Raw genomic sequence first — 10371 nt, 5'->3', positions numbered from 1 at the left:
AACAAAAAAACACCCCTACACTGTTGCAGGCTACTTTTTACCGCGGCCGCGGTGCACTAAGAGAGCAGTCTTTAATTAGCCCTTTATGATTTAGATTCTGCTAAAGCTAGGGGGAAATGAATGACAGAACTCAATGGCCATAGTTCTCCATTCCCAGTTAATTCAGTAGAATCATTGTGTTTTATTTAACATCACTGTCAAGAAACCAAAAAACAAACAAAAAAAAAAGAAAAAGGAGTGAGAGACCTGGCTAGTGCTGCTCCTCCACATTAAAAGGGCTCTCCCTGTACATGAATGGCATTAGTCTTTTGTCACAAGTGTGATGCTCGTCTTATGTTATTCATACTAAATTAATCAATGATAAAAATGTTTCTCAACAGTGTATTAGACCAGTGGCGTAGCCAGAAGGCAATTTTTGGGTGGGCCAACAGGTTGGATGGGTGGGCACTAGAGTTGCCAACTTTTTTGAAAGAGAAAAAACAGCAACCTGATGCACCCATGCTCTGCCCCTACCTCTCTCCCCATAACTTCAATGAGGGTTGCAGGGCAGGCTTCAGTGGCTGCAGGCCAATTGAGAGCTAAGGGAAGTACAATAGACTGCACTATTCAGCCCCATTGAGCCATGGTCCTCCAACAAATATATGGTATTGAAGCCAAACACATTCTGCATCAAGAGAACCTCCTGGCCCTCCACCAACAATGGATATAGAGCACAGCAAGGACAATTCTCCATAAAACTCATCATACAAAGAAATTTTGTTTTCTAGTGTAATCTCAATTACAGACATATTATAAATTAACTTTAAAAAAATCTATAAAACAAAACGTCACTCAGAACCTAGAGCAAATCTACCATGCCAACACTAACTTCCAAAAGCAAAGATCCTACCTATGAAAAAGAAGTGCCTTAAATATTATAGTAGGGCCCAAAAATACAAATACATTTATCAGGAAAGCTGAACAAGCCAAATTACTACAGAATGCTACATGGAAACTTCATGCTAACAGAATACCTCAGTCACACACACAAGACACAAATGCAAAATACAGAATAAGTGACCACAAACTCTAGAAATATAAATTAAACGGAAACCCCAAGAAACTAGACCTTGCATGTAGTACAACACTAGAGAAACAAGAAAGAAAGGCATTTGCTCCTGTGCAAAATATAAAGATGGCACATGCCAGGGATGGTGTTAGGGATTGCAACTAGGGCAATTGTGCTTGGTTCCTTGGCCAGAGAAAGCCTGCATGCTGGAAGCTGAAGGCGCAGCCTGGTAATGGACTTTGGGGTCCTTTCCTAGATTTCTGTCCTGGACCCCAGCCATGTTTAACATCAACTTTGGCAAGATGTACATTCCAAATCCAACATATTATATTCACAACATTGACAATAAAATAATATTTTTATACCTTTTTGTTGTCTGGTCATTTTTCTCAAATCATATTGGTCCCAGTCTCTGGTTTCTGCTTCCCTCTTTCTTCTCTTAACTCACTTGCCAGGGTCTCCTATTTGACATTTCTTCTTTCTTCATGTCCATCATCCATCTCCCATCTCTGTTTTCCTATATTTTCTTGTCCAGTATCTCTCCTGTGTTCATATCCCCTCATCCATCATCATTCTTCTGTTCACCTATGCACCCCATGCCCAGCATATCCCTTCTGTGTTCCTATTCTCCCCCTTGTCTGGTATCTCTCTCCCCCCCTCTGTGTCCATATACCCCCCTCTCCAGTGTCCAGCATTTTATCTGTATTCCATATCCCCGTCCCCCCCCCCTTGTCAGGCATTACCCCTCTGTGCCCATGTGCCATCCCCACACAGCATCTCACATTTGTGTCCCTGTCCCCATGCTCCCACCTAATGCCCATCATCTCCCTTCTGTATACTTACCTATGTCCCCTTTCTCCCTTCTCCACACCAATGTGTCCCTCTCCTCTCTGATCCCATCCCCCAACCAGCTTCTCTTCCGATCTTTCCTTCCCCTTATGCATCTGGCTCTTTTTCCATGCACCTCTCCTTTTCCCTCCAACCTCCCCTCTGCAAATCCAAAGCCTTCCCTCTGCAAATCCCAAACCTCTCCCCTTCCCTCCAACCTCCCCTCTGCAAATCCCAAACCTCTCCCTTTCCTTCCAACCTCCCCTCTGCAAATCCCAAACTTCTCCCCTTCCCTCCAACCTCCCCTCTGCAAATCCCAAACCTCTCCCCTTCCTTCCAGCCTCCCCTCTGCAAATCCCAAACCTCTCCCCTTCCCTCCAACCCTCTGCCTCTCTGCAAATCCCAAACTTCTCCCCTTCCCTCTGCAAATCCCAAACTTCTCCCCTTCCCTCCAACCCTCTGCCCCTGGCAAGTCCAGCACTCTTCTGTTCCCTTCCCAGCCTCCCCTTACTGGCCCAGCACCCCACTGACTTCCTCACCCTCTCCCACCCCTGCCGCAGCGCTTCATTTAATTCTGTCCGCACTGCTGTAAATGCACAGTCTCCCACCCCCCCGCGGCGGCGCTTACAGTTTGCTACGGCGCTGACAGCAACTCTACAGATGCGGCACCGACGTCCTGCTCCGGGGCCTTCCGCGTTCCGCCTCCGTAAACCGGAAGTTACATCAGCGCGGCAGAGGGAAGGCCCCGGAGCAGGACGTTGGACGTCGGTTCCGCATCTGTAGAGTTGCTGTCAGCGCCGTAGCAAACTAAGCGCAGGGGTGGGAGACTGTGACAGCAGCGCCCACAGAATTAAATGAAGCGCTGCGGCAGGGGTGGGAGTCGGGAGAGGGTAAGGATCTGCTTCTGGGCGGGCCTGAAGCTAAACTGGGTGGGCCTGGGCCCATCCAGGCCCACCTGTAGCTACGCCCCTGTATTAGACTGAAATCACAGTCCCCCTTAAACATAAAGGAAAGCAAATACAAACTGTTGAGCCAGCCAGCTTTCACCATCATTTAAACACCATCCCTAGAACTTGTAAAGCAGATTGGGAGGCGGGGCTAGTACTGGGCAGACTTCTACAGTCTGTGCCCTGAAAATGGTAGATACAAATCATGGTCAGGTATACATATAAAGTAGCGCATATGAGTTTATCTTGTTGGGCAGACTGGATGGACCGTGCAGGTCTTTTTCTGCCGTCATCTACTATGTTACTATGTTACTATATGTTACTATGTTAATATGTTTATTGTTCTTTGGTTTAATTTCAAAAATAAATAATGTATATTGGTTAAATTAAATAAAAATTGCTAAACAGAGAATTAAAAGAAATGATCAGCTATGGAGCGCTATACCAACATTATGCTCACTTCACTCCTGCTGACAGTGTTTTACATCCTTTGCATCAACAACATCCCACTCATACTGAATCAGAGAATGACACAGCACACCTTCCCAAACAAGCTGCCAGAAAGATATGTGGGCGTGTATAGATACAAACTTGCATATAATACTGAGGACAGTGTTCTATAAAATCTATGCAACCAAAAAATACATCACTGATTCTCTTCAAAGGTAGTGCCATAACATCTAACTGAAGCAGCAACTTCTTAGAGCAGTTATCCACTTCTGTCTCTGGCACAGTCAGTGTTTCATGACTTCAAAGCCACTATGTCAGGGAACGAAAAATTATGTCTTACCTGATAACTTTCTTTCCTTTAGTCACAGCAGATGAATCCAGAGACCTATGGGTTGGGTCCGTCTACTAGCAGGTGGAGATAGAGAGCACTGATTTGCCCTGTGAATAAAGAACGTGATTCTGCCTGGCCAGTCAGTATATCTTGTACTGAAGCAAAGGATAGGAACCAACACACTCCTTCCTCACACACATGCCTCTTACGCCACCACGATGAAATGAACCTCTTAAAAAAAAAGAAAAGAAAAAGAAACACACAACACCCCTCCCCCCCGGAACCCTGCAGCAAAAACCTGCGCAGGACAGAAACCTTTTACCAAACAAAGTACGAACAGAAGAATAGGGCGGGACTCTGGATTCATCTGCTGCGACTAAAGAAAGAAAATTAGCAAGTAAGCCATAATTTTTTGTTCTTTAGCATCAGCAACTGTCAGGCTTTCAAGGCAGAACCTGGGTTCATGAGCCCTTGGGCCACTGCCGAGGAGCGGCAGCAGCAGGCAAAACCACCCCACACCACAGACAAGGCAGAACTCTGGCAGGGACAGTTAGACTTCACCTGCACTTGACCACCCTTCCCCAGGAGTTGAGCCCCTGGGTGCAGGTGGCCGGCAGGACTTACTGGACAGGGCAGGAACTGGAAACCAACTAGGCTGAACAGGGTTAGGACTAAGGGTCAGAGGGGAAAGGAATATACATGGGCAGCACGGCAGGAAACTGGGCTAGGACTCACAGACGGACAATACTACACTGGGCAGGAAATGGACAGGCTTAAGGGTCAGGACTGAAAGCTGCAAAGCAGCCACTAAGAAAGGAAACACAGACAGGTAAGAGACAGAACTGAAAGCTGCCAGTCAGCCACTAAACAAGAAACACAGACAACCAAGAACTAGACAGAGAAATACAAACAAGAAACAAGACTGGGAAACAAGCAATACAGTACAAGATAAACTGCACAAAGACTAGAATAAAATCAGGCAAGAATCTCAGACAATAAACTGGGTTAGACAGAAGTGCACAGAGCACACCAGCATACCAGGGACCTTAGGCGATGCAAAGGCAAACACAGAAGTTTCTAGGTGATTAATAAAGCCCATCAGCACCTGAGGCTCAGCTGCAGCAATCTCAAGGCAACTACGGGTGCTGTTCAGGCACAAACAAGAAAGACAAGTCCGGACCGGACTGGGCTGAAGCCTGGAACGGGTAGGGATTGCAAAACAGTCTATGGCAGCCACCGGTTCTGGTCACCAGAGGGTGAGGGGAGCACAAACCGAGAAGCAGGCAGAAAGCATACTGACGCATAGAGAGGCTCAACATACACAGGTGCAGCATAATGGAGCAATCAGAGCCATGCTGGAAGCAGGCAGGAGACAGAGACAGAGCTAAGTCAGGCAACACACACAGGTGCAGTATAGTGGAGTAATTAGAGCCATGCTGGAAGCGGCCAGCACACAGAGACAGAACTAACTCAGAAAGGACAGACAGAAGCTAGCTCAGAAGCTGACCCCCAGAAATAAGGTAAGTCTGAGAGGGGTCACGACCACAGACATGACAGCAACAGATGAATCCAGAGACCTGTGGGATGTAGCAGAGCAGTATCTAATCAAGGTAGGCAGAAACAAGCCCGGAAGAAATAACTGCAGATCCAAAAGCAGAATCCGCCCGGGCTGAAATGTCTACTCGATAATGGCTGAGAAAGACATGCATGGAGGACCACGTAGCTGCCCTACAAATCTCTTCCAAAGTCCCCACTCAGGTCTCTGCCCAGGAGGACACCAAAGCAAGCAAAAGGAATGAGCCTTCAGCCTCTCCGGAGGGGAATGGACAGTCAGAACATAAGCTGCAGAGATAGCCTCCCATAACCACCAAGCAATAGTAGGCTTTGAAGCAGCCTCTCCTTTTTGACGACCCGCGAAAAGAACAAAGAGATGATCCGTACGATGAAAGTTATTAGTAATTTCCAAATACCGAATCAGAGTACAGCATTCATCCAGACAGCACAAACCGTGAAATTCCTTCGGATATTGATCCACGCCAAAGGAAGGAAGAAACAACAGCTGATTAAGATGAAAGGTGGAAACCACCTTTGGGAGGAACAAAGGTACGGTGTGAACCGTCACTTCTGCGTCTGAAAAACAAAGGAAGGGGTCCCTACAAGAGAGTGCCTGAAGCACTGACACCCTATGGGCTAAAGAAATGACCACCAGAAAAATTGCCTTAAGAGTGATATCTTTCACTGTGGTCGAGCAAAGAGGTTCGAAGGTAGGAGCCTGAAGCACCGCAGAACCAGATTCAGGCTCCAACTCGGGTAAAGCAGTGTAAGTGGTGGCCTAAGATGGGTGACCCCTTTAATGAACTGGACTACACGTAGATGAGAAGCCAGAGGAAAACGAGCAATGCAACCTTGATAGCAGGCAAGAGCTGTGAGCTGTACTCAGTGAGCTGATAGCTAAACCCTTCTGTAGCCCAGACTGTAGAATGGTTAAATTAGGCAGTAGTGAAGCCTGAAAGGGTGAAATTGTCTGCTCAGAGCACCAGGCCTCAAAAATGCCCCATACCTGTGCGTAAACCGCCGAGTAGTGAAAACCAAATCGGAATAACCTCTCTTCCTCATCTTCCCCCACTCAAGAGCCAGGCCGTTAAGACCACTGCAGGAGGGTCCATGAGGGCTGGCCCCTGCCGTAGCAGATCGGAAGTCAGAGGAAGGCTGAACGACTTGTTCACCAACAGACTGATCAGATCTGCAAACCATGGACATCTGAGTCAACTGGGAGCCACAAGGCCCATTCAGCCCAGATGATCCTGGACCTGACATAGGACCCTGCCAATCAACGGCCAAAGGGGAAAGACAAAGAAGAATCTCCCCTGGCCGCGGCTGTAGGAGAGCATCCAGCCCTTCCGTGCCACATTCCCTTCTTCTGCTAAAGAACCGAGGGGCCTTGGCGCTCGACGCCATCAAGTCCATGGCTAGAGTCCCCCAGTGTTGAACGATCAAGTGAAAGGCCATCAGCGAAAGTTCCCATTTGCCTGGATCCAGAGTGGTGCAGCTGAAAAAGTCAGCCGGTACATTGTCCACCCTGGTTATGTGACCGCAGACAAATGCTGAAGGTGATCCTCTGCCCAACAGAGGAGCAAGTCCACCTCCTCTGCCAACAGAGGACTGCAAGTGTTCCCCTGATGGTTGACATAAGCAACCACGGTCATGTTGTCCGAGAGGACCCGAACTGGTTTCCCCCGAAGAAGATTCTGAAAGTCTAAAAGTGACTTACAAATCGCTTGAAGCTCCAATTGATTGATGGACCAGAGCACCTCCGTGGGGTCCAAAAGCCCTGAGTGTAATGAGAGAGACAATATGCGCCCTATCCCGAGAGACTGGCATTGGTGATAAGCAGAGGTCCCAGCATAGAACCCTGACGAACCCCATTATCTACCCTTCTGCAGTGAGAATACTGACCATTTAACCCTACTCAATGTTTTCTGTTTAACCAGTTTATAATCCAAAATAGAACACTACCTCCTATCCCATGATTCTCCAGTTTCCTCTGGAGTCTTTTAAGACATACTTGCCCAGAGTCACAAGCAGCTGCAGTGGGAATCAAACCCAGTTCCACTGCACTAACCACTAGGCTACTCCTCCACTCCAAATCTTGATCCTTTGAAAATCAGGTTTGTGGTTTCCCACTCTGCCGGCATCAACTTTAAGGAAAAATTAATTCTTACCTGATAATTTTCTTTCCATTAGTCCCAACAGATCAATCCAGAGACTTGTGGGTTGTGTCCCTCTACCAGCAGGTGGAGATAGAGAGAACCTCCGAGGTTTGCTGCATGTGGACCTGTGCAGCCAAGTAAACCTCAGTATGAACGATACCAAAGCAGTGGAATGGAAACAATAGAAAACTCTCCAGACATTGTCAGACCACATGCCCAACATACTTCCACCACTTCCAAATTTGTTTGTTTTTATTATTTTTAATCAAACGAAGGAACATTCAGAACAACAAAACTCGAAAAAACTAACCAACCGAAACAAAACTACAGACAGTAAATCCAGGGGGGGGCCTCTGGATTGATCTGTTGGGACTAATGGAAAGAAAATTATCAGGTAAGAATTAATTTATCCTTCCACAGCGTCCCACAGATCAATCCAGAGACTTGTGGGATGTACCCAAGCAGTCCTCAAGTAGGGCGGGACACCCCCAACTCGGCAGAAATCACTAACGAGCCAAACACCGCATCCTGCCGAGCTGCCACATCCACCCGATAATGAAGAGTGAATGTATGGACCGAAGCCCATGAAGTGGCTCTGCAGATATCTTCCAGTGAAACCAAACGGGACTCTGCATAGGAGGAAGCCTGAGCTCGCGTAGAATGAGCATGAATTTGCGCAGGGGATTGCTTACCCAATGCCACATAGGCCGAAGTGATGGCCTCCCGCACCCAACAGGCTATGGTGGCCTTGGAAGCCATATGACCCTTCTTACTGCCTCCAAAAAGGACGAAGAGATGGTCACAAAGACAAAATTCATTCGTCACCTCCAAATACCTGAGAAGAGCTAGTCTCACGTCGAGGCAGCGAAGAGCCCAGAATTGCTCGGGGTAATCTTCCCAGCGAAAAGTCGGCAAATGCAGAGACTGCCCCAAATGGAAACGAGAAACCACCTTGGGCAAAAATGATAGAACTGTCCTAATCGATACCCCCCGCCTCCATAAAACGCAGGAAGGGGTCTCTGCAAGAAATAGCCTGCAACTCTGAAATTCTCCAAGCCAAAGTATGGCTTATAGGAAAATCGCCTTCAAGGTAAGATCCTTAACCGTAATTCCCGATAAGGGTTCGAAAAGAGGACGCTGAAGCGCTTTGAGAACTAGATTAAGGTTCCAGGATGGCAGAACTGGCATGTGCAGAGGACGCAACCGATTTACGCCCCTCAAAAAGCAAACCACATCCGGGTGGGAGGCGATTCATGCCCCCTGAAGCCAGCCTCTAAAGCATGCCAGAGCTGCCACCTGCACCTTAAGAGAACTCAACGAGAGTGATTTCTGTACACCCTCCTGAAGAAACGTGAGGATAACCGATACTGAAGCCGAAGCCACTGATAATACCGAACTCGCACACAACGAATCGAAGGTACGCCACACCCTAGCATAAGCTATCGAGGTTGATCTTTTCCGAGCCTGAAACATCACAGTGATAACCGCGTCTGGATACCCTTTCCTTCTCAACTTCGCCCTTTCAAGGGCCAGGCCGCAAGACCAAAGGGGGAGGGATCCTCCATCATGACTGGTCCATGCAGCAAGAGACCGTCTTGCGCCTGGAGCTGGAGAGGACGATTGAACAGGAGCCTGACCATATTCACGTACCAGGGATGTCTGGGCCAATCCGGGGCCACCAGGATCACTCAACTGGGATGACTGGTAATGTGAGTCAGTAACCTGCCCATCATTGGCCACGGGAGAAAGGCATAGAGAAGGCCCCTGGGCCAAGGTTGTAGAAGAGCATCGATGCCTTTCGAGTCCAGCTCTCTTCCCCTGCTGAAGAAACGGGGAACCTTCGCATTGAATGTGGTGGCCATTAAGGCCATCACTGGCATTCCCCAACGGGCAGTTATCTGATCAAAAGCCAGAGGGGAGAGTGTCCACTCCCCCGGCTCCAACTGGTGGCGACTGAGAAAGTCCACTTGCACATTCTGTGACCCCCCCTAAATGAGCCGACGTCAAGAGAGAGAGATGAGTCTCTGCCCAACAGCAGATCAGGGCCGCCTCACGTGCTAGTGGTGCACTGCTGGTGTCCCCCTGACGGTTCACGTAGACGACCACTGTCGCATTGTCCGAGAGAACTCGAACTGGGCAACCACGGAGAAGAGACAGAAACTCCCAAAGGGCCAGACAAATCACCCGCAACTCCAAGCGGTTGATGGACCAAGACGCCTCCATCGAGATCCAAATGCCCTAGGCCATCTGTTGGAGGCAATGAGCCCCCCAACCAGACAGCGACGCATCCATGGTAACGATCTTCCATTCCGGGGTTTGCAGAGGAATGCTCGACACCAGATTCTTTTGAATGAACCACCAGTGCATGATTGTGTGAAGACGGGTCGAACATGGCACCCAAACCTCGCAATCCTCCGAGAGAGGAGGCCAAATGGCTCAGAAGGTGCCACTGCAGGGGGCGCATGTGAGCTCTGGCCCACTTTACGACGTCCAAGGTGGAGGCCATGGAACCCAGAATACAGAAATAAACTACAAAACTAGCAACACAGCTCCAAATAAAGAAATATCTCTTAACCCCTGAAAACACAGATACCTGAAGGGAGGGATCCTGGGCTGATCCGGAGGGACTAAATGAAAGCAAATTAGCAGGTAAGGCCTAATTTACCCTTCCTTAGCATCCCTGCGGATCGGCCCAGAATGTGACTGATGGGAAGTAACAAAGCAGTGAAATTATGGGAGGGACCCTAGTAGATCTGCCGTCAAGACGTGCGCTCCGAAAGCAACCTGATGACGACTTAGGATGTCCAAGCGATAGTGCTTAGAAAAAGAATGCAAAGATGACCAAGTCGCCGCCCTACAAATGTCCTCCGGTGGCACCAGACAAAGGCTCTGCCCAAGAGGCTGCCTGACCTCTTGTAGAGTGAGCCTTAACATGCTCTGGAACAGGCTTCCCAGAAAGAAGGTAAACTGACGCAATCATTTCTTTAAGCCACCAAGAAATAGTGGGCTTAGAGGCCATAAACCCTTTGCGTGAACCTCCGATCAGAATAAACAAAC

Source organism: Microcaecilia unicolor, chromosome 1, assembly GCF_901765095.1.
Source record: "Microcaecilia unicolor chromosome 1, aMicUni1.1, whole genome shotgun sequence".
Classification (NCBI taxonomy): Eukaryota; Metazoa; Chordata; class Amphibia; order Gymnophiona; family Siphonopidae; genus Microcaecilia; species Microcaecilia unicolor.
This window is presented reverse-complemented; position numbering follows the sequence as displayed.